At 27.3% G+C, this 25190-nt stretch overlaps 1 protein-coding gene across 1 annotated transcript in view; it reads right to left on the reverse strand.

Annotated features, from left to right (window-relative positions):
- LOC111031907 (complexin) overlaps positions 1-22067 on the reverse strand; it is a 196843-nt gene extending 174776 nt beyond the window's left edge. The window contains exons 1-2 of the mRNA XM_022312024.1: positions 21270-22067; positions 10506-10550 (exon numbers count right to left, since the gene is read on the reverse strand). The gene's annotated coding sequence lies outside the window, so the exon portion shown is untranslated. The remainder of the gene's footprint in view (positions 1-10505; positions 10551-21269) is intronic.
- Positions 22068-25190: the final 3123 nt, after the last annotated feature.

The raw sequence follows: 25190 nt of genomic DNA on the forward strand, positions 1-25190 counted from the left end.
ATGTAATGGAAAAGTTTTTACCTACCTTTAATCAAAGTTAAATTAACAATCTTAAAATGTCTAACAAACATTAAAAATATACTTTATTAAACTAACATTTATATTTTATATTTAAATAGTTTGAGTAGCTGGAGGTTGTTAAATCAAATACAATACATGCATATTACATACATATGTATTTCATTAGCAAAAGATTTAGCAGAATGTTATTTAATTAACTTTAAAGTTTAAAGATTATGAATACATCGAATTTATATATTTTTTACAATATTTTTACATTTAGTTCACATAATTCTCACGTTGTAATATGTACAACTTTCGGAGCACTCCAGGGAAATAATTAATTTTACAACTAATGATGATTCCCCGTTATTCACTTTAAGTACACATATTTATAGTTTTAACATTTCATATAATATTTAGCTAAACCTATTTATTATAAATTGATATGTAATTATTTTGGCTATTCAATTGTTATTATTGATTTTTAAAGTTTATCATCATTGAATAGAAAGTGAATAATTAATATTAATATTAATATTAGTCATGACTCATGAGTCATTCAATTTGTATGAAACTTAGTACGTTATTATGACATTGTGTATAATAATATCATAGGTAATAGTATGACCTACGAATAATAGTATTATCATAAAGTATCAAAAGTATAATATTCGATTTGAAACGCACGAAAATATACATGCAACCAGAATATAACAGCACAAGAAATTATATAAGTGATAATCGCATAGAAAAAATGATAATATTATAACATTATTGTGAATAATAATGAGATATATAATAGTTGATTGTTGATATTCTTTTTAAGTAAAAAATAGTTCATAGAATAAAATCCACTAGCCAAAATTCAATTTACAACTTACCTGTTGTCTTCCTTTGTGATATAATATAAAATTAAACGTAAAAAGGAATTAATAATGAATAACAAAATAATTTGATTTATAGACAAAAAGTGATCTATATTTTGTGCAGGTATTAGGAAGGTTATATTAAATAGATGACAAATTTGTATTATATAAATAATATCAACGATTTTAAGTTAAATTGTATTAATTATTGATCAATAATTATATAAAAAAACGACTGTTGTTTACTTGTCGGATATATTTAGTTGGTGGTTTTACTTTAAATGTAATACAAACTTCATGTAACGACCCCACACGGCTTAAAACGATTAAAATTTTCAACTTATTAGTTAGGTTTTGCACGGAATTTCTAAGTCCCCACCTTGTTAATGCGGACTTACGGTGAAATCCTTTTCGGTCAGGTAACATCCCAATGGACGGTTTTCGCGAGTAAAACAGCCCCTAAGTATATATTTTTTTCTCTCTCTTTCTCATTTTTTTTTTACAACCATTAAAACTCCGACCGTTATTTTTAATAGCCTCTGCCAACACAGTACCTATAGTTGAAGATGCGGACGACCTCGTTATTTTTCGGGTGAACTTTTTAATTAACTCTGGTGCGCCCTTTCGCCTTATTTCATAAACATCACCCATTATATAAACTATCCAGTTTATTGTCTCAAATGTAAATAGTAGCCATAATATGTCATGGTCAATGTTGAACTTATTATAATAAGATTACAAAAATCTATTAACTGCCAAAATAATGTAAATCTGAACCACGGACTCTTCGAATCAACAAAATTCTGTAAAATATATACATTTTAACTGGCAATTAACTAGTTGTGTACGAGTATACTATAGGAATAAACAAAACATTGAATAAATTCTACAATAGTACCTATTAACAACAAACATTTATTTTTCCTACTTACAATTATACAGGTAGGTATAAGTTAAGTTGTATATAAAGTTACGTGCAACATCATATTACAAAAAAAAAATAATAATAATATTAAACTAACTTTTTTAGACTAGAAAATGTTATATAAAACTCATGACTAGAAAGTAGTTGCCTCATTTCATATAAATATGTACCTATTTGAAGCGTTAATATACTTAAGTGTTAGATTAAAGTATTAGATAAAAAAAAATACAGTTATGAAATACATCTGAATATTTTTTTATAATCTTTTTAATAAACCTTTATTAATTAATAATTATATTATGATGTATATGCGTTATATATTTAACCATATTTAATTTTAAATTGATCCTGGTTTTAACCTTTTTTTAACATTTCAGCTTTTCAGTTTAATTATGATAAAAACAAAAAAATGAAAGTAAATTCGTTAAACTCAAATTTGCCTATGCTACATTCTACACACTTATTTTCAATTTTATTTGGAAAACTAATCATTAATGTTAATCGTTTTTTAATTGGAACAAAACTTGGTCTCAATTATTTGAAGTATTAGAGTGTGAAATAATGTGCATTTCCCGAAGATAAGTAGTCTTTATGCCGTGTTGAATTATAATTATTTTGAAGGCCATATACTCAAAAATCGTGGCTGTTAAGTTTAATTTTCCAATTAAACTTTTAACAAAACCGATTCGTTAAGCTCCAAGGATGTTGCAAACACGACGAATTCCATTGCATGTCTCATAAAAATAAGCAAAGGGAAGAGTAAAAGAAAAATAACAGTTCAGACGGCTACTACTCGGGGTGATATTGTTAAAAGTTACGTTCACATTGGAAAACTTATTTCATCATATAAGGGACGAAAAGTTTGAAGCTTAATGAAAAGTACTTTTACGACAAATTGAAAGTAAAAACAACTATAATTTCAGTTTTTCAATGAGAAATTCAACGATCATGATAACGATGATTTTGGGTGTGAATCAAGGAATACACGACCCATTCAAAAAAATTATTTATTGTTTTTTTAATTTTTTTTTTTTTTTATTGTTCATTAGAATTTCTAATTATAAATAATTATTTCAAATGAATGTTTCAATATGCTTTCAATCCTATTCCTACAACAACATAAATCTATAATTTTTAAAATGAACTTAATTTTAAATTCCAATTTACTATAATATTCCTAGAGGTCAATTTACTTTTTATTCTTCTTGTGAATTCTACATTAATTACGTTCCCTACTCAACGTCAAAAGCAGTGACTCAAAAAATAACGTCCTAGGCCGAACAAAAGCAACCAGCCTTAGCATATACAAATTTGTCTCAACTGCAAGCTTATCAATTATATGGATCTCATTAAATTACTTTAAGGAAACGTCAAAGATATAAGAAGCATATTGTAATGATACATGATACATGATATATATAAAATTATATTGTATGTATTTGATCAGTATAAATAATATAGTACTTATAATAGTAACGATTTAAATGCAGGTATATACCAAGTGAAAATGATATTCTTCTGTATATTATTATAGTTACCCTTGCGAAATATCAGGAAATATCAATGGCAAATCTGTGTAATTATAAAGATAATTTGGGAGTAAGAACACATTTTCAGAAAATGAAAATGTCATTGTTTATATTCTTTTAATATTTAATGCAATAAACCTTTTATTAGAAAATTTAACATTAATGTGTATTATCATAAATTATATTTGAGTCGGAGAAATCATTGAATCAACACAAAAGGAACCTATTTACTTTTTTACATAATTTACAAGAATAAATACTTAGTTAAACTTAACTTACTTAGAAATCGACAGCGTTTCATAATTTAAAAAAAACTCATTACATATTTACATAGAATTTGAACTTACAAACTGTATTTCTTGTGTTACTATTTACTTATGATTGAATTGAATAAACAAGGATTTTAAAACATAATATAGAACCTATGAATAATGTTAATATTATTAAGAAATAAAATAAAACGATTAACATAATAATATGTTTATTTATAATTTATATTATATATTTCTGAACAGTAACTATATTGTATATAAATATCGATTTTGATAACAATCGATTTCTATTTATTTTTAATTACTTAATAATTATTTTTACGAAAACTAATAATGTCATTCAAAGTTCTTGTCAGTGAAACGTGTGTGTGTCTTGCCTGTACGTGTGTGTGTATTTTAATTAATTAAAAAGAGACTAAATGTAGAGTATATACTAAAAAAGTAAAAAACATGTTTGAAAAAAATATTATTATTGTAGGCTAAAGCAGAGAGAGGTGGTTCGGAAAAATATGAATACGTATACAAATGATGAATGGGAGCTTGGGCCCAACTGAACAGAACTACCGGGGTTTTTTTTAAACAACTCTTTGACAAATGAGATATAAAAAAAATGGTTAAAAATTATGTTTAAATAAAATAGTAGAATAGTTTGAAATGAGAACGAAAATGTGCAATGCTTGTATAAAAACGTTTGAATGATATTATTAGTAGTTAATGCCTGATAGTATTTATTATACAAATAAAATTACTTAAGTACTTATTTACTTTGTATCTATATTTAAGTATAAAAAACAGTTATATTTTTAAAAATAAAAAGATATATTACTTTTATTTTTTATTTTTTAAAATAATAATACATGGTTCTTCTAATTTGTCTTATAGAAACATAAAAATTTAAGTGTTTATTGTTGTTGTGTTTAATGCTGTTGTGATTAAAAAAAAATAAGAAATTGCGATACTGTACAATTACTATTTAACTTAAAATCTGATTTGTTTTTGACAAAAATTAGTTTAATCTACTGCTATTCGACTAATAAACACAATAATTTACAAATAGATTATTATTAACAATATAAATACATTATCAGTTATAATTAGCAATAGTATATGCTTACAAATCATTTCTGCTCAGAACCGTTTTACATCGCGTACAAAGACTGAATTAAAATTTAACACATTCATTAAAGTGAAATTTTTATAAGACGAATTGTAGTCAACACCTATTATTTTATTATGATTTAAAATAAAGTTTATAAAAAAATAGTGCATTATAAGATCATTTTTTTAATGTGGTTGACAATTATTAATTATTGTTAAGTCCCAAGGAATCAAATTAAATTAATTGCAAATTTACAAACCGCTATAAGATTAACTGCTATGTATAGTTACATTAACGATGAGATTATCTAAACGGTTTCATGGATGTATATTTTTGTTTAAATAAAATAATTTGTTATTCGTTTACATTAGCGTATAACTACTCGAAAATGCATATTAACATACATGTAAACCAATTCACAACCATGGTGTTTTATTGCCTATATAATTCGCCGTATGATGTCGCAGGGTTTCTACGCATTAACGCTAGTGTCTATTTCAACTAAACGGAAGAAAATAAAGAAAGGTGCAGCGAAGACACGGGAGTTGAAACTTCATTATTCTTTACGATGTACGTGATACAGATGGATCAACTACTGTTTATTATTGCGATACTAAAAAAAGTCATCGGCTCTCATATTTTTTCCAAAAATAAAAAAAAAACAAATAATTCATAGAAATATCTAAGAGTCATTTTATTCCGGACAATTTTTTTAGTACTTTGAAGTTATAGTGAACGCTATTTTATGACTGCTGGAAAGAGCTAATAGTTTATTTTATTTTCTTATAAAAAAATACCCAGTGAAGTTGTCAGAAAACTCAAACTATGTTAGTGGTACCTATCATTCGATTATAAATATCATAATACTTATATTATATTATATGTTTTATTAAAAATACATGATCAATAAAGCGTTTTCCATTGCAGGCTTTATTATTGACTATTTATATTATAATAATATTATTAATATAGTAACTTTTTTTTACAAAACACAAAATTTACCTTTCATAATATACTCCACTCAAATACACAGTCTAATCTTGTTTTATTTTTAATCAATCTGAATATTGACTGGGATTAATATTTTAAAGTCAGAATTAAACTATTTCATTGTTATGGGTCATCGGATTTCTTAGGCTACAAAAAAGATTATTACTAAACAAAATAAAGTGAATAAATTAAATCAATCGCAACATTATTCAATTAAAAAGGTGGCAAGGAAGCAGAAAATACATCGGTAACACGGAAAAGTCGTAATGTGACCATGAAAAATCCTTAAACTTTCTGACGGATGAGATTCGTACGTTTCCCGACTTTTGTTGTACGCTATTTTATTATCCATTTTTACAAACTTCTGACATTCACCGGGAAAAACTTTTTAGTCTTATGTTTTCTTAGCGAATGGTTATTTAAATAGGATGTTTTCTTAGCTCTTATTGTAAAAGAACGAGCTAGAAAGAATGAGATTTATGTGTATAATATAAATGAAAATGTTGGTATAAAAAGAAATATGAGAATACATTTTTATCTCAATATCCAACCAAAGTTGACATTACTGGTTTCCTTGTTTTTGGAAATAAAAAAATGTTCAATAGCCATCATATAATATTTTGATTACAGACAAATAAATTGAAGCAATATGCTAAACATACTTTCCTAAATAAAAATACTAGCTTAAAATATAACATTCTGAATTAAAAATATAACAATAATAAAATTATAAAAAATAATACATTTTAAAATAAGAGAGCATAAGTATTGTGAAAATGCTGTGAATTAATATCAGAATACGTTTATGTAAAATGTGTACAAAAATAAATATTATTTCTAAAAACCTACCGTCTCATTGAATAAATAAATTGTATTTAATTGCTATGCATATAAATTAAAACTGTTGAGTTAATTATTTATTTGCGCTAATTCCAAATTAATTATTAAACATTCTATTTAATCGTTTTGCGTTTGCCTACACTTAATTATGAAACAATCATAAACTAAATGTAGTAGAATAAACTTGAGACTAATTTAAAATGTTAATGAAAATTAAAAACAAATAAAATATGTTTTTCTTCAAAATACCTACAATAATAATATTAACATTGCATGCATCATATTATGCATGCTAATATAACCAACAATTAAGATTTTTAGCTTTTAATTGGTAGTTTTAAATTTTTATTAAAAATATTGCAAATACCTAACATTTTATAAATCTATATATAGGCATATAGCCATATAGGCACTAGTATTTTGTTCAATAGTAAAAGGTATCAAGGTATCGAACTATGTTGGAATTGTAGTGAAACGAATTTACGAAATATTTGTGCATTATTAAAGCATCATTATAGATCATTTTTTTTTTAAGTTGATAGTAATATCAGAGTCACATTTTTCGTATTAATTTCAAAAATAAAGCTAAGTTTATATATTGTGATGGTATACACACGCTTTACTGGAATATAATTTTGATAGATTATATTTTATTCAAAGTGTCGTTATCAAAGTATAAAACCGACTATATAGGTACCTACCAACTTGGTATAAGCACGATTCAAAAAGTTAGATTTGATATTTTGAGCGAGGTTATGTAATTTTATTTTCACTGCAGCGTACGTGGCGTAGAATAATAAGAGATTGTATTCAAAAGCAGGACTCTATATTATGTAGCCACAAAAAAAGACTGTGCTGTTGGTTACAGATAAACTCAACTAATTTTACACCTCTTACACAAAAATGTTTTTTCCCAGTCACTGTACAATGTACATACACATTACACACATAATACACTCACACACTCGCACACGCACATACTCACACACGCTCACACAACACGCACGCACTCTCGACGGTATGTGTGTGAAACGCTTGGGAAAACCTGGTCCAATTTTCTGATAACATTCTCACTGATGAAATTTATTGCGCACTCGTGAACACCAAGTGATAACGTTCAATTTCCATGTGTATTTTTGTGATAAATTGTGTTTTTAGTGAACAAATTACTTGAAACCCCCTCCCCCCCTCACATACGGTTAGGCAATATCATATATCATATCCAAAAAATATATTTGTACGTAAATAGATTATCGTTCGGTTCTTGGAGGTGCTTGTGTGATGAATTTAAAATCAAAAATATGGCAAACAGAATTATTATAACACCATCAATTATAATATAATATAATATAATATGTAACTAAATAATTGTTCATTTCAGCGGAATAATACAAGCGATTAATTCATATAAAAATGTATATTTATTATAACAATATATATATCCTAAAAGAAAAGCATTATATTAGAAATTCTTCGAATAATTTATAGGTACATTATGTTCGGAGAGCGTGATCACGTTTTTTATAATATGACTTGTTTCTTTTTTTTATTGAATTTATTTCCCACTTCATTACATTACACTTGTAAAATAAATTTTCATTTTCGATAATTGATAGTCATACAAATAGGGTGGTTGCATATAAACCACAGAGCGAGACAATTTTAAACACGCCTACATTCGTTTGGTAGATTTGTTTAACATAATAATTATTTCAATAGTTGTTTCATGAAGATGATTGGTGTTTAGTCAATATAATAAACAAAACATAAATACTTGATGCAATGAGATTGCCAATTGCTAAATAGACATTACATTATAAATTTACTTTTCATTACCCAACACGAATTAAGAGTGAGTTATGTTTTTGTTTTCCATTAAAAATCAAAATAGAGTTTATTCATGGTCATGGTTTTTTTGGTCAGCACATTGAGATATATTATCAGTTGAAATAAATATATTATTATTATGGACATGTGGTGTGAAAACCAATAATATAGTTAAGCCTCATTCGCTGGGGTTGAGGAATAGTGGGACGGATAATTCATGTTCAACATTGGGTTCTATCGACTGTCATAACAAAATAGTGCAGCGCCACAACACAGTTAAATCTAAAATCAGTCTGTTATCTTGCATTTTGGATCTTACAAATTGCTTTGCCGTAGGTATATTACATTTTTTTCACGCACTCCATTTGGACGTTTTTTACGCTTTTTCGGCGATTTTTTTTTTCTATTTTTTTTTCTATCTCCTGACTTCGAGCATACGTGACTGTTTTTAACAAAATGCATGCAAGACATATTGCAAATCCGTAAACGTTTTCCGACCAGAAAAACATCATGTTAGCTAAATAACTTTCGACAAAAAACCGAAATGTTGCTAATAACTATTGAACCGGCCATAAAGGGTTTACCCATTACTACTATAGTGACAACTTGAAATTTAATTTGCGTACATTGAACCATACTAAGTCACCTAACAAGTAAATATTTTATTTATCAATGGTTGGTGGTATCACTGCAGTATATAAAATATTATTAAAATTATGACACGTGCTCTCTATTAAAGCACTCTGAGAAAACTAAAAAAATCAATTCTTCAAAAACAAGTAGAATCCTTCTCACTGTTTGAAGTATTTACAAAACGATTGTTTACTAACAGTTATTAATATTTTGTTAAAAACAAGTATTAACTTTCTGACCACTAATTTATCAGATTTTTTTCCAACCTTGATAATAATATTACAGTACAAAATTTACCTGATTACAACACAATGCATAATCTGAATTTAATTTTTAATACATTATAATAAATATAAATGCTACAAAAAATGTAATAAATATTTTTACTCATAAAAAATATTCGTCAAAAAAACTTGCTTACAAATTCAATGTTATAAGGACGTTAAAAAAACGTATGATAACAAGGCAACATTTTAAGAATAAGAATAGAAAATAATAAAATTGTTCACATAATATTAAGTTAAGCATGCATAGCCAACGATGAAACATCGACCATGAATGCACTAATTATACCTACATTGAAGACTATCTATCATTTACAACCTACCGAAATTATGAAAACGTTATTTTGTATTATTAAGATTTCCTTTTAGGTTTAATATCTAGATTTTAACAATAAATGAAAACAAAAGATTCGAATTAATATGTAGGTATTATACATGATGGGTACTTATATACTTAATACATGTTTAATATATCTACTTAAGTATAACAAGCTTAGTATCTATAGTTCTTTACATATGCAAATATATTATTATGTCTTAAGCATTTGATACTTGAGTTATGATTCAATATATTTCTATTATAAGAACCACTTTCTATCCTGATATTGATTGATCGAATAGCCGAAGCATTTTTTATCACTAATATTTATAATTTAAGCTCTCGACCAGATATACTTCAATATTTTTTCTTAAGGAAATATGGGAATACCATATAACAACAATAAAAATTATTATAGCTTTTGTTTTATTATTTTAACTATTGTCACCACGTAAACGGTCGTTTTGCATTTATTCCGTTGTTACGGCTACCCCTCTTTTTTTACTAGTTAATTACGAATTACGATAACGGTTTTTTTCCTTGTACGCCTTTCTGTATGCCTAACGTTTAATTTATTAAACCGTTTTTCTGTACTACTATCTTCATTACTAGACAACACCTCCATCCATCACCAGACTTAACAGTTTACACCCTAATTAAGTAAGATACGTCATACACACTTGGGAATTCAAGTACACAATTTTCCTTTTATTTAAGTAGTACATTGTATAGTAAACACAGTTTAATGATACTTAGCGGTTAAACAAGTTTTAGTCAATAAAATAATAAGCTACCCTTCCAATATAACAAGCCAGATAACAATTTTAAATCTTTGACGATATTTTATTTTGTGTTAATAATTGTTATGGTATATGTATAGATAAATACAATTAAAAATGATAAAATAATTTCAATTACCTGATAAACCGTCAATGCTCTGTTTTAAATCTGTTCTCGTTGAATCTGAAACAAACGAACAAAACATCTACATTGAAATAAATAGTTAACAATTATACTATATCACAGGAGTATGTACCTGTACATAGAGAATATGAACAAAATCCCAAAAAACATATTTTAGAAGAAAAAAAAATAACAAAATATTATGTATTTAAGGTTGATGTTCACGGCTGAATTATGTGACAAGATCATGAAATTATATCCTTCTCAATAAACATGTAATTATAAAAAAGTTTTGTATTTTTCAACATAAAAAAATATTTTTAAAACAATATTATTGTTCAATAAGGAGTAGAAATAAAATGATAATAGTTATAATGAATACTTTTAAGGTGTGATTTAATATTTCTGAAATTCTGATAATTTTATCAGCCACATACATTGTGACTAAAGTCCATCACTGATTTATTATACATGATTAGTGTGAGGTTAATAATCGGTAGATTACGATATTATTTATATTGAAACCATTATTACTAACTAAATCGATGGTAGGAAAGGTCAGACTAGAGAGGGTAACTATAAGTATTTGTCATACATCCATTATGTACAAAAGCGCATGTTACTGTTCGAGAAAGTTAAAAGTTACAAGGAAGCTACCAGATGTAGTTTGTTCTCACGGTATAACATAAGAAGTTTAGTGAAGAAAGAAATAAGATAAAAGTATTTTGTGTTATGTTCAAAATATTAAAAAAATCTAAGAGCTACTTTGAAATTGCAGTTTGTCAATATTTAAAAAATAATATCTATTGCGTGTTTAACCATATTTAAACTATACATACAATAGTTGGAGATTTATATATTTGACTAAACGTTTTTTTTATATTTCATGTAAATATATTAAATTTTTTATTTGACTAATTTCGAAAAATTCCTATCTTATTTTAAAATACAAATAATGTAATATGTTCAGAATATCTATTATTTAATAAATAAATCGTTCATTAACTACTATATAAAAACCTACAGATCATATATTTTTATATTTTTTAATATATATATAATACTTTACAGGTGAGATGTATTTTAACCGTTTAATATAATCTTCTATGTTCTTAGTAGTTTATTTATATTTTATAAATCTATTATGTTATATTAAATTATATTATATTACAAAAATGAAACAAAACTGGTATAGTTATACCATGATAAGAAAATTCGCATACAGTTTATAAATTATGCCTCTACAAAGTATTACGGATGCATACTCTGATGTTTATACACCGAATAAATTTAATTTGAAAGTGCCTGGTCATAATATTATTCAAAATAATTAATAAATTCTACTTATTTTTATTATTTGATATTGTTTTTATTCATTTTCATTTTAAGTATAAGATTGAAATGTATTGTATTTTTTATTCTCAAAATAATTGTGATTTTACCAAGCATTTATCAAAATGTGATAGATCACAATTATAGTTATTACAGTTATAGAATGGTGTCATGAAAAATATAAATTGAAAAAATATAACTCAAGATCTCCCGTTTTGAAGCAATCCATCAATTTCTACACTATTTGGCACATTGTTTATGTTTGGCATTGTCAAATTGGCAACATAGATTTTATACTACTACAGACTTCTTTTTCTCCTATTTTCTTTCATTGATATTCTCATATAATGTTTTATTCTTGATTATGCTGAAAGGTACATCTTGTTTTTAGTTTTCTCTATCCACCTTAAAACTTAGTCCTGTGGGATCTTATTTGTCTTAACAACGAATTGTACCAACACGAATATTTCCCCGAGAAAAACAAAACGATAGATTGTAAACGTCGCTTCAGGTGATTTCAATCACAATCGTCAAACCAGTACGACAGGTACCTATTATTTCTATGTGTCTCTCTCTCTATCTCTCTATATATAGATATATATCATAACAATAGTATCAACGGACAAGCTATTATTGATTTTATTGTGTAACTATTGTTTTCTATTTTGTATTTTGCTCACTTTGATAAAAACAATCTAATATCTACTCTCGGTAGTCAATAAAAATGACATATGAGTCGTATGATATGATAAATGATTCCGTTCATTAATATTAATGATTCTATATTTTATTTTTTAAATCGTATAATTGTATAATGGTTTTATAATGTCCAACTTTTAAATAATTTCTTACATATTTTAGTTGATTAATAAAAAAATACAATTCAACAGAACAAAAAAATTAAAGAATCAAAATAACAATAAATGCGTTCTTATTAAAAAAAATAAAATATTTAAATTTTATACTTTACTTTTTATCGAAAGGGTATTTTTTATATCTTAAGTGATTTCAGAAAATGCATTTATTACACCTAAAGTATACAAAAATATAAAACGAAACAAAATACATATTGTACTTTTGTCAAATAAAAAATATGATCAAAAGTTGTATTGAATAGTAAATCAAAGAATATTAGTTTTAAGCTATACATAAAAAGTATTACAAACTATGTTCTAAACTTGTATTTCGAATTCAGCTTAAAGCTATAGCTTATATTTTTATTTATAGATATGTGCGTCGTGCATATTATATATAATTACATTATTACACATATGACATTTGTCTTGCAACCATTTAAACTTAACTACAACTTTTATTTTTTTAATAATAATAAACAGATATAAATCATGTAAATATTTAAATAAATAAAATAATTTATCTACATGGAATAAAGAAATGTTTGATCAAATAATACCTATATTATAATAGTCTCGTGTATAAAACATTCGTAGTATATTGTTGCTTTAAGTACGTTCATACAACTGATTCAAATCATACTACAAGTTAATTTTTTTTTGTGCATACACATTATGTAAGATTATTAATTACAATTTTATGACAAAATAAAAATCCATTCATAATCTGACCCTTCATAAAAAAAAACATTATATTTATATATTTCATAATAAATTCCATGATGTCAATTTGATAAAATAATCATTTGTATTATAACATATTCATAAAAATCATACTAATTATTGTAATTTAGCACTACTTAAAAACTATTATATGTATAGCTACAGCTGTAGAACATGAATATAAAAAAGAATAGTTTATTTAAAGCTAAATTTCTTTTTTAATAATAAGCGTCCTTCTTTTTTTGCAATTATTTAGGCACACTTTAGAGCTTAAACCCTATTATAAAAATGTTTTCAATAATATGACTATTGACTTCTACATTGATTGAAGTGTGTAGTTGTTTATAGATTTTAGAACATCGTCGAAAAAAGTTTGACAGATACCAATTTTCCTTTGCTCATTTCAGAACAAACCAATAATATATATCACTACCCACAGGTACATTTAAAAGCAATAAAAATGTTGAAAAATTATACAAAAAGGAGCTCAATTTATTATAGTGTCATTGGGACGAATTTTATTATTCAAGTGGTCATATAAATACATTTTTTCAATAAGTTAAAGTTTTGAAAATATGTTGAATAAACATATAGCATTTTTAATTTAAACTTAGTAATAAATAAACATTGCAAAGACTATACACATGTATTACAATTTTTGAAAGTTGAACAATCCTCACTACGAATTATATTATAACAAATCTATTGAAAATGTCATAGAACGATAACCACATGATTATATTAATGAAATAAATGAATATTGTTAAGTATAGTAACATACTAATAAAATATAAGACTGTACATAGATAATCAACATTCAATAGTAATTTAAGTCTTTAAAAATGTTTATAACAGGTTTTTTATCAGGAATAATGTAGATATAGTCTTTACTATTATTAATTTGCGAAGTAAAGTGTGATCACGATTTAAGGTAACACTAATTATTTCGGCCGAATGAACTTGTATTGAAATGGATTTGGAGGTTAACCTAGAAGGTAGTGAAATACGTCATATTTTGTGAAATTTTCAAATGTTTAACACTTACAAGTTTACCCGACCGAAAAATAAATGAATACAAAATGTACTTATTTTTTAATGGTAACACCTATTTTCAGCACATGATTAGCACAAGTCGATTTGACTTAAAATACTTGGCTCTAAGTTCAAAATTGAATGAATGACAGCCATTATTCAATTTTGAAAAAAAAAATGTTAAATTAACCTGTATAATTTATTAATTTTTGGTTCATGTATGTAATTTTATTTTTTTCATTAAATATTATAATTTCTATGCAAAAATCTTCACTTCCTTAAGGACAACTATGTTTTAATTTTTATAATTAATTTGTAGACATCAAATTATGAATAAAACATTAAATATTTAAATACTTTATACATTTTTGTTTGTGTTCATTTTCATGCGTTCAAAGAAATAATAATAATATATATAATAATTGTTTTTTTATTAAAGACATATAACTTATTTTATTTATTTACTCTTAATGTCATTTTTTTATCTACATAACATTGTTGGGAATATACTAAGTATAAAAAATGTTCAACTTGACTTAGTTAAACACCACAATCATGATAAAAAAACATATTTTCCTCTATTATTTTAGAAATGTTTTTATTATGTATTGAATAGGCATTTGAATAAAAACTTAATAATTTTAAGGATTCAAAAATATTTAAAGATCAATCTTGCTGGTGTTTGGACACCAAGTTTTGTAATTCCAATTGATTTGATTCCGTATCATATCTTTAATATTAAACCTGATGATAAAACAAAGTTCATAAACAGTTCAATTTCAGCCTGGTCTCAAGCTGGAAGGCTTTTAATGATAGAATAAATTTGAAAGACTTACTGAAGAATGCAGATATTTGAATGACAACATTACTAGTCTATATTACATTGGCAAGGTAAAATTATTGTTCATTCAACCATCGGGGATTTTGGTCACGTGAGTATGATACGACCAAATGATACCGGATAATTTGCACCCTGTTCCGACGCCATGAACCCATTGTTAAAGACAACAGGGTTAGGTGAACAAAGTTTTATCATTTGGCCTTTGTGTACTGCGAGCAAAGAGAAATGCTTGAAATTACACCGACATTAGTTCCAGGCAAAACCCTGTGGCAAAATACTATACCCGTAATTTAATGTTCTTCCTTTAAAATACACAGTTTGGAATATTTTAAAGTTCGAGGAGTTAAGTCATTAACAATTTTTATAATTTTAAATTTAATTTATACATTTATTATTTTATATCAAACATGCCTTTTGCTTTTTTTCTAATTTAATTCAGTTTTAATTTCAAATATTCAATATATTATAATAAAAGCATATTCAAAATATTGTTTATTTATTGTAGATTGAACCTAGACAACAATAATCGTATAGTATAATAATAATATAGTAAGTCCATTAAAATTTTTAAATGGTTGCATTGCTGGTAAATTAGAAAATGATTGTTTTTAATTTTGTATGCTATTTGAGGGATCTTACTTATGAAAAGTAAGATTTAGTTTATTGAATCATCATCAATTACTAAGTAGGTAGACATTATACAATATTCAATTATACAATATTCAATGATAGGTATTTTTATGAGGCTGTCCCAAAAGCAAGCTTGTGAAAGGGAGCAGCGAGTTAACGAAACCAGTTATAGGTACAATATAAATTAAAACATAATTTAAAACAATACTAGCAATCCAAAAATGATATAATAAATATTTAATAAATTTCAATTTCGGTGTGGCCTATATTGAAACTTAATTTATAAAATATTTAAATCTAAATTATTAACATATTTTTAAAATATTTTTTATAATAAGTAGATACATCAAGATTGAATCTTCATAAGAGACTGATATATGTACCTACATAAATTATTTTTTTCACCAAACAATTTCTTATTAACCGATGTATTAAGGTTTACTCCAAGCCATAATCTTGTATGATAGTGATATTAGGATTTATAAGCATCAATATTTTTACCAAAACAATATGAAAGAACGCTATAAATATATGAACTAGTTATATTTTTGACATTTAATTCCTCATATAAATCCGAAACATGATAACTATATGGTTTTTTTAATAGAAATCTCAATAATGAATTTATTGTAACATTAAGTCTATGCATATACTCATCAGCAGAATTACCCCATACTACTTAACCATAACATAATATAGATTGTACTAAATAAGTATATACTAATGGTAAATAATTTATGTTGAGAATTTCTCTTAGTGTTTTAAATCGGTAAAAAAACTTTCTTATTGTGTTAGTTACGTAATCAATCATTTTTGATCTGAGGTGCTGATCAAAAATGATTCCTAAGTATTTAGTCGAATTTACATTTAACATTTTATCATAAACACAATTTATGGTACTTATGCATAAATAATGCCTCTAGATTTTTAAATCTATCATAAATTTCAAAGAAAATGTAATTTGATTTACTAGACTTTAATTCTAAGCAATTGTTATCAAACCAATTTTTAACAATTTTTAGTCATTTTTAGAGTCATATAAATCAACGATCGTTTTGTTACTGACCAGTATAACTGTATCACGAGCAAACCTAATAATTTTAGCACATACATTTCATTTTAGTGGACTATTAGAATAAATAATACAGAGTAATGGCCCTAAGACTGTCCCTTGTGGTACTGCGCAGTTAACAGGTAACCAAGTACTAATCACATTACTAAGTCTAACTGCTTGATACCTATTCGACAAAAAAAAATGTCATTAATAGCAATGCAACACCTGATGCACAATTTATTCAAGTAATTCTTATGGAAATAAAATTTCAATACTTTCAATTATATAATGTCATGAAATGAAATAATTTTAATAAACTATTAAGTAGGTAGGTACATACTATAAAAATCAACACATATACAACCAAAACAAGTACCTATGTAATAGAAAATATGAGAAAAAGGTTATGCATCTTCGCTGGATTAAATCACAAAATATCTTTTTTTTCCTTATTTTAATTTTTATAAACGATGAACGAAATATACAAATGCAATAATATTAAATATTTAAATAAATAAATCACATAAATCTACATTTTAATTTTCAGCTGATATGGGTCATTCATATTGATATTTATAAATGGTGTAAAGAGATGGTTATGAATCTTATATACCTATATTATCAGTTATACCCAGACAAATATGAGTAAGTAATCATATACAATTTATAAAGTCATCAAGCAGTAGTAATGGAATATTTTTTCTAGTTTCGAACTAATTTTTAGTTTATTTAAGTGTTAATTTAATAAACAACAATCTAAAACCCTTGAATACGTTGAGCCTATGATAAAAGAGTTAAGTAATTTATAAAATAACAACAGATTGTGTTTTCAGTATTGTATTGAATTAGACTAGAAACAGTAATAAAAATATAGTTATTACTATTGAAATTAGTTTTTCAAAAGAAAAAATTTGATGTATATAAAATAGTTTTGTGTTAATATATCTTGTAAAAGATAAAAGTACCATGTAGTAGTTATAGAAACGACGACAAAATACAATTTAGCTTCAAAATTGTACACAGTAAAATTCTCAGCGTCTTTCCCCGAAATCATTCGTGATGTTCGAGTATACCAGGATTACTTTTAGTACCACCGTAAAAATGTTCAACTCTGTGTTACACAACATCACACGGGTAACAATATAGATAAATCAAGATTTATTTTTTGATATTATTGGGTTTATAGTTTATTAGATTAACGTACTTCAGCAATGGCTTACAAGAGCCTTTAATCCACAGAAAATATCAATGCCATAATAATACAAGGAGTTAAATAATAAATCATAACCGTAATATTTGATATATATTATTAAATTAATACGAAACCCTTTTTATACATTCTAAACTATAATAATATTGCATCCGTGCATTCAAATATTTGTAATTTATAATATGAATTTATGACTAACAATAATATTATAAGTCAGTAATTAGAGTATACAAATTTAAGGTACCTATGTTTTTTTTTTTTTTTTTTATTGTTACAGCATCAACATCATGGTTATTAGCTTACAAGATTATATGGTTATGTACATAAGGGGGTTTTTACAGTGGTACAATAGTGATTAAGGGGAAAAAGAGAAAATATAAAAATACATAATGAAAATAAATTATAAAAATTAAATTAAATTAAGTTGTACATTTCAATTTTTTTGACAAATGAGATTATTTTTGATATGTCTGCGTAAGGTCCTGTACCTATGTTTTATAAATATATATAAATGTGTATATTACAATAGTCCATACTCAGTACTCGCATACTTATATTATTCTAGCTGACCGTATTCAAAGTGATACACTCCATTGATTTTAATATGACATATTGACATACTTCAATAACTTAAAAGGTATCCTACATAAAAGCTTAATTTGTAGACAACTCATAACCTATGCTTTTGTATAGTTGTTAGGAATACATTTGATATTTAACACTCATTTCTAGCCACTTTTTGATGTTCGTCAGCTGTATTGTTAGAACGCAAATATACTGAGTCACATAAATTAAGGTCGATGAATGAAGCTCACAAGAAATTCAGGAGAAATAGTTATAAAAAATAATGTTGAATAATGCCATAATATCATATTATTAATTTTATAGTAATTAGCTCATTACCTACCTATCTAAAATGCAATGAGTGACGGTCATGTACTCGTATATCTGTTTTTCTATGTTCTAAGTGACTTATTGACAAAACTGTCACTGTTTGTAGAACATTCTTTGTTAAAAATATGGGAAGATTTTATATGAATACAATATTAAGGACTGATTTTTACACCCGTAAAATAACTAATGATTAACATCCATGAATTAGCTTAATTTCTGAATCACATTTTCACGAATTTAGACTTCCGGAAGTAATGGTTTTTAACTCTGGTATACAGTATACATGTCCCATATAACTAGGGGGAATTTGATTTTTCCGGATCCGCCGGAAATTCCGTGCATAAAAAACACCACCCCACCAGTTATCTCCTGCGTGCACTCCGTAACTGCTTGGAAAATTACTGTGAAAAAAACTGCTATAGAGTAATGTCAATATGAAATCTATTAAGTTATTTGTATTAACCCATACAAAATATTACCATGTTACCATATTTATATATCTGTTTACTTTTTGGAATTGACATCATTTAGTAAACAACTAAATTATATACACTAGATACATAGTTCTATACTACAAGTATACTTTTAAAAGTATACAACATAACCTAACCTATTCAACACTTTAATTTTTTTGAAATTTTCTTTGCTGCATATCCAATTTTCTTTTCAATTCCTAAAAATGTCTTTATCATTTTTCGACACAATAAAACCGTGTTGACCCAATTATCTTTTGACATAATGCAAGTAATCGTTCATAAGCTGTTCTATGTAAGGATTCATTTGAGCACAATAGTCTATAGGCTAAAACCCTCTGATAAATAGCAAAGGTGATTAAGTTAAATAATAGGGACACAGCAAGGCTCAGTGAAAAAACTCGTTCATATAGTATAGAGTGAAGAGTATGCAATACAAACTCATCGCCTTAACAACGTCGATCAAACGAAGCCTTACTTACGAAGCACGTAGCTTTGGAAAGAGGTCAAGTAGCGTTAGAAGAGTTACACACAACTGACGCTCTAAGAATTAATATAAAAAGAGAAGAGTCCACCACATTTACAAATTGTTGTCATCTATATCCAATCAAGGTACATCAAACAGACCAAATAGATGATATTATATTTATTTATTTTCTTACGCGCTTAACATTTTTATAAAATAAAAAATAAATAGATATTACTTTGCTTTCCGTGAAATATTTCTTAATACAACATGTAATTTTTATTTAACATTTTCAAAAATGATAAACAACTATAATTGTATTAATCATAATAGTAATTTAAACTCTGTTATGTGATAATTTTCATTTCTCAAAGCAAACAAAAAACCCAGAGAAAAATCTGATCAGGTTGAAATCAGTCATTATAAGTATTACATTTTTCTTTCAGAATAAAATAGGCTTAAAAATGAAATTTAAATTATGATACCTCACCTACTAACAACATCTAATAAAACAATTAATACCGTAATCTAATAATAAATATCACGTACAATGTAATACACAATAAGTTAAATATTATTATGTTAAGCACGTTATAAGAGATGGTTGATTAATTTATAACTTTATGCATTTTATTATATCAATAATAATTAAGTATAATTTGGCAGAATAATTACAATATTATTTTCACTATTTATGTACACCAACTAATCTCAAATGTAGTATTTTAAAATCTTGTAATGATACAACAATTAATAGATGATTTTAAGAGAGATATTTTGAAAACCATTTAAGACCTACTACAAATTTACTATTGCCACCGCATTAACACCAACAGATTCATAAGAATTTTTAACAAACAAAAAACGATATAAGAAATTGAATATGTACACCGGAATGATTTTTAGCGACGGAATTAATTTGATTTACTGACGACCATCCAAGAAGTTTTGATAATTGTATTACATAAAAAAGTAAAACAGTCATAAACTTGGCAAGAACAATTTCTAGAGTTTATTAAATGAATACATATTTTTGGGTCAGCTGTGTACGTAAAAATCAGATGAAAATGTAATAGTAATAAAAGCAACAGAATGATGAATGTCGTTTCAAATGAATGAAAAAAACATCGCTCTGGTGACCTCATCAAAATAATTTTGTAAACATATCGGTATTCGATACAATATTATATCCATATAATTATATCAACAACAACAACAACAACCACTGCAACAACAACATAAATGTACATAAAAAGTGTAAACGACTTACGTGTAAAGCGTGGAAACGTGCCAACACGTGTGTATTCTGCCAGTGCGGAATACGTACGTTGCGTTGCCGCTGGTGGACGGCCCGTCAAAAGCCCCCTTCGACGCCGATACCGGCAAAAATTTTGTCCGTTGTCTCGTCGTTGTCGTCGTTGTCTCACAAGGTAAAAGTGTGATAATAACTGAATACGATGATAGCGAGTTTTTGTGTATTATATTTTTGTTGTTAATATTATGTTATATTTTATGTCTTAACCGCTCAGAGTACGAACGACTTGTTGTCGTCGCGTGGTCTCATCCGATAACGGTCGATTAATAATATTTCGTCCGACGGGCAACGTGTCGGAATTCAGAGATTATAATATTATATTACGACAATATAATAATATTATAACATGTCACATGTATAAAAATTCATACATACATACTACATACACACATATATGTATATAGGTATACACGTCTCTAAGTATATAATATATATGTATGAAAATATATATGTGTGTGTGTGTGTGTGTGTGTGATTTTTTTTTTTATTTAAGATTTTGTGTAAGTAAATTTTTTTTTGGACAGAGTGAAAAGACGTGCAAGTTGTGTGACGCAAGACAAATGCGTGTCGTGGTCTCGTGGTGGACTGACATCGACAGCAACGGTACCAGTGACCGGCAGCGGTGGTGCTACGACAACGGCGGCGGTGGCGGCGGCGACACCGGCGCTTCGCGTAAATGAGCGCACGCGCGTCTCCGTGCGAGTGTGTGCGTGTGTATGTGCAAGTGTGCGCGCGTGTATGTGTTTACGACGGTGTATTATGAGTATAATAAATGTGCTTGAGCGGGAGCATGCGCGTTTGTGTGCGTGTCGGTGGTCCGCGCGAAATCGGTGCTCGGCGACGGCGTGACGACGCTCGGCGCGATTCCGGCGCGCTATAGTGGCCGGTGCTACGGTGGCGCGACCGCGCGGACGACCAACGAGGCGCTACGAACGCTCTGCCGCCGCCGCGTCCGTCTCCACCGCGGTGTCCCTATCGATTCGTACACGTATAATGGTATACGCGCGCGATGCGGCGCCACCTCGGCCGTCGCCACCACCGCCGCTACCGCCACCGACGACGACGACGACGACGACGACGACGGCCACGGCGGCGGCGGCGGCCACGGCGACGAACCGCTCGCCCGCCGGACACGCAACACGCACAGGCGCGCGCGCCCTCCGCATCCACCTCCGACGCCGCTATTCCATAAACCATATCGTCTTACCTGCCACCGCCGCCGCCTTTACCTATCCCCCCCCTCCCACACCACCAAATCCCACTTCGTCATCGCGTCCGACAGGGGAGGGATGCGGGGGTGCTGCCTGTGGATCCGCGTTCGGCTATGTGTAAGCATAATATGCACACGCACTGACCTCACTGTGTGCGAACTGCTAAATATGTAATATTACAATTTACAGTATATAATATACGCCGCGATATTTTTCTGTCTGATTATTACTATTGTCCGCGCCGCATTCGATAACCCCTATAGGATGTTGAAGCTTCGACTAAGAAAAAATAAAAAACGTCACGTGATGTACATCAACATTTATTATTGTACTGTGCACTGCGGTATAATAATAATATCGGCGCAAACGACAAGTCCGATGAAAGATGAGTTTATTTTTTTTTTTTTTTTTATTCCAGCCGATTTTCGAAAGCTCATAACAATTTATTTTTCATCACTCCGAATGTCCGTTTATTATTACGCGTAAAAAACATACCGAAATAGTTTTAGATCAAAATTTGAACATATTTTCGTCCATTCGACACGATGTCTAAGATTGATAAAATCTTGTAAATAAAACATGGAATTCGAGTTGTCAGTGGAAAAAAAAATAACTTGACAAGTCCATAATCAATAACATTTTTATATCAAAATCGAAAGTTCTAATTATCATTTTAGGGTAAATAATAAATACTTAGCCTCTTATTACAATAAATCTAATCACATTCTTAAATAACTACAAAACCTATGAATGAATTTTGAAAATAATAAACTAAGATAGATCACTCACTCATCATAACTAGCACAAACTCTAAAATATCTTGAAAAAATAAAAATACAGGTAATGTTCTTAATAAGTCTTAATATATTAAAACAATAGGTCAATTCACTATATTATTATATCTAACAACACAAAATCGGTTCTATTGTGTATATATATGTTGCGTGTGGTTCAGAGAGAAAATACAAATATAGCGATGACCTCTGCTTAAGTCTTAATCAATATTATATATTTTTTATGACAAATATAAATAATTACAGATAGCCACAATATTCGTATACAGGTTGTGTAGGTTGAACACCCTCCCCACACAAGAAATCATGGTACACCCATCTAACTATCTGAGTCACATACATACTTTCCGCATACTAAAAATATACCCAATTCATGGCCCAAACATTAATTTCTAAAAACTCGACAAGAAACTTTAGCACCTCCGACATAAGCAGTCAAGATACAAATCATCAAGTTTATGAAAGAAACTTATCTCCATCAAGTAGTTCAATCTAATCTTAAATATTGTAAATAATATAGTTTAATTGGGTGATCAATGGATTGAGATTATGTACTAAATTATTAAATTATAATATTGTGTACAGTTGTTTTTATTTTATTTTATTTTATAAAACTATTGATAAAATGATTGCCATTTATTTCAACGAGTTAGCGCGGTTTAATTTAATTTCATATAAATTAAATAAGGACAGTACTTCGGTGCTCCTTCGGTACTATTCAGTTTTCTGGATAAAATAATAGGAAATATGAAGAACAAATTTAATAATATTCATATCAGAGAAAATTAATTAATACTCTTTAAACCAAAATATTATAATAAAATTAAGTTTTCATAAACTTATTTACTTTAAAAGTAAAAAGTACTTATCCTTTATTTACATAATTATTCAAAAAATATATGAAAAATAAATATTAACGTTATTTTGTCACCATACAATAAAAATCCAGAAAACTATTTTTGAAATAATTTAATCAACTAATCTATAGTAATAGATGATTTAAAAATGTTCCTAAAAACCTACCTAGTATCCAGCATTCTAGTTTAAATAAAATATTCTGAAAAAAAATAGTTTATTCTAAATTATATATAAAACATTATTAGACTATACGCACAGAATATTTGTAATGTTTGTCCTAAAAAAAATTGACTGATAAATGTTTATAAAATATTTGAATAGAAGAACATAAAAAGAGTTTACACAGTAAAAAAAAACTACTATTAGGAGACAAATTTTTTTAAACTTTGTTTTTACTCGAATTTTATAACATTACTTTATAGGCAATGTAAGCTATCATCATATGGAACTTACACCCTTCAGACTTACAAGAAAATATTGCATTGCTAGACAGTTTGTATATAACAACAGAAAGTTATTTTGTTTATATTATTGAAACGAATTTAATTTAAACTTCAATTGTATGTGCATATAGAAAAATAGGGTTTGGACAAAAAAATCAACTCTATTTATTCGTTGGTGTATTGTTATTTTTGTATTTGTATTCTATTATATATAATATATTCCTATACTCGTCAAAACACACTTAAATGTTTAAGAAATATATATAATAAAAAGTGCGTCTATGGCCTTAGGGGTGTCTGATAAATACAAGCTATTTTAGTTATTCCTACTTTACATCTATACAATTTTATTGGACTATTGACAAAAAGCACTATTTCAGCAAATAATTATTAATTAAATTTCAAAAAAAGTAAGTCACAAGTAATAACAAATGTATTTGCCATATAATATATACATAGAATTTAATCCAACCATTTTTAGTGGTCCTATACTCCTAGTTGAGTGGAGTTATAGGTAAATTATGCAAAAATATAAAACTCAATTACCTACTCACATCTAACTGTTTAAAC

Source organism: Myzus persicae, unplaced genomic scaffold, assembly GCF_001856785.1.
Source record: "Myzus persicae strain clone G006 unplaced genomic scaffold, MPER_G0061.0, whole genome shotgun sequence".
Taxonomy (NCBI): Eukaryota; Metazoa; Arthropoda; class Insecta; order Hemiptera; family Aphididae; genus Myzus; species Myzus persicae.